A 6,052-nucleotide genomic window follows, 5' to 3' on the forward strand; every position below is an offset into this window, starting at 1 on the left:
TATAATAATAAAAAAATAATTATTTCTAGATTTCAAAATATTTTGTAAAATTAATTATAATAATAATAAAGTAATTATTTCTGAATTTCAACAAATTTTTATTTTTTTTTAAATTAATTAAATATTTGTTGTTTTTCGTTTATAATTGAATTTTATTCTTGTGAAAAAAATATGAAATTTAAATAGAAAATATACTTAATTATATAATAAAATATATTTAAATAAAACAAAAATGGGAAACATATTTAAATATATAATAAAATGTATTTAAATATAAAAAAAATTATATTTAATCTAAAGATGAAAATATTCTGTACTCCACAGAAGGGGGCTCTACTATGCCCAGAACTTTGGTTCCTAGATGGTGCCACATGGCCACATGGCCACATGGGTACTGTTCTTAGACTCAGAAGGGTCTCGACACTGCTCTTAGCGATCCCCATATTGACCCTCGAGCTCCAACGCGTTGACTGTGGCTCCCATTCGGCCCACAGACATCGAGCATTATTCCATGCTTCTCGCAATCAGCTGTGAAAAATCTTTGCCTTACCTTTGCCGCCATTTATGACCCACTAAAATATGCCAGAGCACAGCGCATCTTCAGAGGAGCATCTTCTGCCCCCTCCCCCATCCCCCTCCCCATGCCCCATCACCAACCGCGTGATGTTATGGATTTAATGTATGTCCATTATGCATAAATTCACGAAATTCCGAGAGTGTTCCGAAAAAAACGGACGAGTGAACCGAAAGCTTTGTTTTTTGTGGAACACCGTTTTCTTTTCTTTTTCTTTTCCTTTCTTGACTTGACTTTTCGGTGGTTTCTTTCGGTCAAAAACCTTTGGCACCCAACAACAAAAAGACGACAGTCTACACTCTAAACAATTTCGTAGTCCATTTGGTTGGAGCGCTTAAAGGTGTTAATAACACCACAGACAAAGACGTTACAATTACACATTGAAATCGGTTCGGTTTTTTCGGTATTTTGGGGTCTTCTCTGTGGGATGTTGGGATGCTGCGATGCTGGGATGTGTGATGTCAACTTTGGGCAGGTTCCCACCGAACCGAACCGAACCGAACCAAACAATTGTTAAATATGGCATTTTTAGAGCTAATTTTATGGCTAGAGAGAGAGAGAGGTAGAGTGAGAGAGAGAATCAAAACGAAATTATAACAAACGGTGGCTTTTGTCCACTCGAAAAGGGGACACAGCCACAAAGGGGAAATGGTAAACGGAAGCTGTTCTGGGACGGAACGGAATGGGATGGAATGGGACCGCATTTTGTTGTGTGTGTTTGAAAATATTTATATTTAGATCTGTTTCGACCATAAAGAGCGGTCTTAGCCGTAGAGCCATGGAGCCGAAGCTTTGTGGAGCATCAAAGGCCTGATTGATATGGCTTTGGTCTGTCATTTGATCTGTCAATTTATCACTGTCCGTCCCCCCCATCCATCCATCCATCCATCCATCCAACCATACTCGTAACTCTCTTCCAAAATTGATCACATCCAAAACTCTTGTGAGTTTCGTATCGGAATCCATTGACAATCCAATAATTAATTTGATTAAATTCAAATTCGCGCTTAACAAACCAAAAAAACCGAACAAAATAAAATCACATTTTTCATGTGACCGAAAAAAAACAGAAAAATTAACATTTCTGTTTTCGTTTCGTGGTTTTGGCATGACGACCCCTAAGGGTCAAATATGATTTCCCAAAAACAGATCAATGATCTCATTTGCATGCCGCCACACACAATCGAATCGAATCGAACTCGAACTGGAACTCGATATCGAACTCGATATCGAATCTGTGTTGCCCGCAAGGTGGAAATTAATTTCTGTTTCGTTTCGTTTCGTTTCTGTTTCGTTTTTCGTTGGCTTTCAATCAAAATCAAAGTTCGATTTGAGAAATGTTTAAGGAAGATTTGCCACAAAATTTAGAACGAATTTTAGATGCTCTCCGCAGAGAGTTTTAAGACTCTTTAAAAGTCAAAGTTGGGCCATCATTCACTTAAAAGCCCATCAATATATTTCCCCTACAGTCACATCTCTCGTCATTCCAGAGTATGGATATTTCTGTCGAAAATCGAACGCATAAATTACACCGCGAAAACGTGTTTTAAATTTTTGTTTTCATTTCACGCAAAACGCCTCAAAGAATGAGACGCGAAAACGATCGCAACGATCGCGACGATCCACTCCACTGAAATCCAAAGCAAACGAACGACCAACTCATGTCAGTATTTTGTCAAAGAAATCCCCAGCGTCCGTTTGGCATTGATTAATGCATTTATAATTAATTTATTGTATGGATAGTCTCATACGGATATTCAGATCCACAGATCTGCAGATCCGATGGCATGACATAAGTAAAAACCAAAAACTGGAGCTGGCTGGAGCTGGAGATGGTCTTCTGTCTTCTGTCTTCTGCCTTTAACCTAATTTCAGCAGAAAATATTTATATTTGTGGCCCGACATGAGCGGGGCCTCTTGCGGCGGTGATTGATGATGGTTGATTGTCACAGGATATTCTGCAAGTCACTTGAGTTTTTGGCGGCGGCAAATGTCGAAAATCCTGCCAAAAGTCACATACATTAGAACGCATTAAACTGTAACCAGAAAGGGGCGAGGCCCGGGGCCCGGGGCCCAGGACCCGGCGAAAAGAAAGGAAAAGAAAGGCAAGGCATAGAGGAAACCCCTCGAGCATCATCCAAGCAGCGGCACATTTTCGTGAAAAGCCATACATATCTATGGTTTTCCTTAAGTCCTGCACCCATAACAAACAAATCAAAAGACAAACAATTGCCAGGGATAATCTGTTGCTCACCAAGGATTAGCCCAGGACTCTCTCCAGCTCTTTCTAGCTCTCTGTCTCTTTCCCACACATATGCAAATTCGAGTGCAAAGGAAAAAGGAAGAAATTAAAGCATGAAAATTTGTCAAAAGTATCTAGAAGAACCGCAAAAGGCAACCGCCGCCGTCGCCAAAGAGAAACTTCTGTCTGGTAAGGACCCTTGTAATGGGTTTAAAACACCCCGAAACATCCTTCGAAACAAGAAGAGGACGACGACGACGAGTAGGAGTAGGCGTGCCGGCACACACAAAGGGTTAGAGGTCACAGAGAGAGAGAGAGAGAGAGACCTAGAGATGATAACGAGGCTGCGGTTGCGGTTGCTTGCGGGTTTCTCTGCCATAAAACGCACAAATTGGATTAACTTCTGTGACATTTTCCCCGTTTGCCAGAAAGTCAAAATGGGTTAAGGGAAAGCAACAACAGCAGCAACGGCATCGGGGAAAAGTGGGAAAATTAGTATAGAAATTGTATTGAGCCACGATCTAAGCCTCCCCCCCTCCCCCTTCTCTCTCTCTCTCTCTGTGTCCATACGCCCATTTTCATACAAGAGAAGTACTAAGCGTACATCTGCAAACACAGATACACATTTCATTAAGAAACCCTTTCGGGCAAGGGGTGATGTTGTGGGCTCAAGGGATACAGAAGGATGGCAATAACGAACGCAAACAATACTGAGAATGGCAGATACGAACCATTAGAGGGATATGAGGCATGCGATTCCAAGGTGTCCTCTATCAAAGAGGCAAATCATTAAGGGGTCATCATTGTATGGGAAACCAAACTGTTTTGGAATGTGATATGAGAGTGGATACAGAGGTCTTTGACTGATGAAAACTTTTAGTTTAGGCGCCTGTAAAATCTCTAAAAATTAGTCTACTTTTTTGTTTTTTAACGTACTGCTTTCCTATAGGAGAAAATATAAGAAATATACATATATGTATATATGGAAAAATCTAGAATTCAGAGAAAAATAATCATAGAAATATTCGGTTTTCAAATACAAACTTAAGGAAATTAAGTAGATTTAAAAAAACACTTTAAAATATACATACATATCCATAAAATATATTTACTTTGCTGATCCCCACTTTTGGTCCTGCTCCTTTTTGGCCAATGGTCATTTATGGGGGGAGGATACCCATGCCCTGCTCCAAGAAATGCTATCCATACCAAACCTATCCATATTCAAGTGAAATATTTGGTTTTTAAATATAAGCATAGGGAAATTAAATAGTATTAGAAACACTGAAAATATAAAATATATGTATATAAAAAAATATATTAAATTTGTATCCAAATTTTGTTTAATCGAAATAGTATTTTTCTGTTATTTTGGAATCCTTCAAAATGGTATAGAAATCGTTATATGCTATTATGATAGAAAAAATAAGACCTTTTTGCATTAAAATATTTGTACTTTGAGTTGGAATAAATGATAATGGATTGGTGATCGCTGTGGAACCTACAAATGCATTATTTTTTTGTCAAAGTATTGCCCCAGCGCCGAAGCACTGGCGTCTATGATATCGTATGATCTGTCGAGAGTCTAGACGATCTTCTTCAGTCTTGAGAGAGCAGACTATTCCACTTTAGCAGCCAATATACAATGATTATTTATGGATCGTTTCCATAGCCAGTTCGTGGCAGTAAAGTGCAGTGCAGCACAGTACAGTGCCACTCCCCAATGGGGGGCAATCAATGGAATGGATCGATCGATGGCCAGCAGCAACTATTCAATTTTGTAGATCTTCGTGCATAAAGATGGCTAATTATAATTTATATTTAGTACCAGAAACTAAAGCTATTTATGATACATTAATCTGAAGATGTCTCTCCATCTCCCTCTCCCTCTACCTCTCTGATGTGTGTGTGTGTGTGCCTCTCTTTCGCTCTCCAGGAGCTCCATGGGGGCCTAACAATGTTAGGTAATATCATAAAATGTCTTATGGCTATCAACAGATAACGCTTTTAATGATCCCCAACTATGACAGCTTGACATCGGAGAGGGGGGAGGGAGGGATAGGGGTTGGGTGGTTTAGGGGGAGACACTAGTGGTAGTAGATGCTAAAACGCCGTTAGGAAAACCGCTCTATCCATCCCGCTCTCTCCCGTTCCAGTCAAGAGCAATTAGAGCTTGCTTTGTGCGGCAGTGGTGGGGGGTGGGGGATGGGTGGAGGGGGGGGGGTTGAATCGGTCTCATCGATAGACCACGCCCATCGCTAATATGATTTCCATGTGTGTGCGAGCGCATGTTCGATCGCGATCGCTCTGCTCTGTGCTGCTCTGCTCTGCTCTGCTCTGCCGCTCTGCTGCTGCTCTCATTTGTATGGCTCGCTCGCTCGCTCACTCTCTCGCTCTGCTGCTCTGCATTGGTCAATGAAACGGTAACATATATATATACTGGGGGCCTGTACATAAGCGACATGGCAATATAGTCCGGTCTCGTTTTGGCCCACGGGCAAACGGGATCGCGTTCGTTTATTTATAGCACACGAAGCAACGAAGCGACGCTCGCCACAGACGACGACGACGACGACGACAACGACGACGCGAAGGCGAATGAGATTGTGTGTGAGAGGGCGGGCGACCGACTCTCACTCACCACGGACGCGGATCTCTTTCTCTCTTTTCCCAGCCCTGTGTGTGAGCCGCTCTCTCGCCTTCGGTTATGAGTATGAGTGTCATACTGGTTATAACGGTGCTCCGATTGTGTTAATCGAGCCAATCAAATGTCGTAATGAAGTCTTTTGCATTCCCCCGTATATGTGTGTGTGTGTGTTTGAGCAGAAAGAGTGCCATACAAAATGGTGAGAGTCGGGCCTGAAATCAGCTCAAATTTAATTGAAATTATTATTGAAATAAAACTAAAAATTTGTACAAATATTTGGAAATATTCTACGAAAATCGATTAAAAAACTTTTGCTGCGAGTGCGGGGTGCACTGCAGCCCACTGTTAAGTGTTAACATCACTCAAAGCCAGAGTTTGAGATTCACTCAAACACAGTCTGTGTGTGTACGTGTGTGTGTGCTGTGCTGCTCTCTCAATCTGCCCGCCGCTCTTTAGGTAATGATGAGGCGCATATCAACCGTTAGAGAGCAGTCGACAATCGTCTTCTTCCTCACAAACACACACCAGCTCGCTCGCTCTCTCTCTCTCTCGCAACAGCGTTTGTCGTTTTGCAAGTCTTTTGTTTTTG

The sequence above is a fragment of the Drosophila pseudoobscura genome, chromosome X (genome assembly GCF_009870125.1).
Source record: "Drosophila pseudoobscura strain MV-25-SWS-2005 chromosome X, UCI_Dpse_MV25, whole genome shotgun sequence".
Classification (NCBI taxonomy): Eukaryota; Metazoa; Arthropoda; class Insecta; order Diptera; family Drosophilidae; genus Drosophila; species Drosophila pseudoobscura.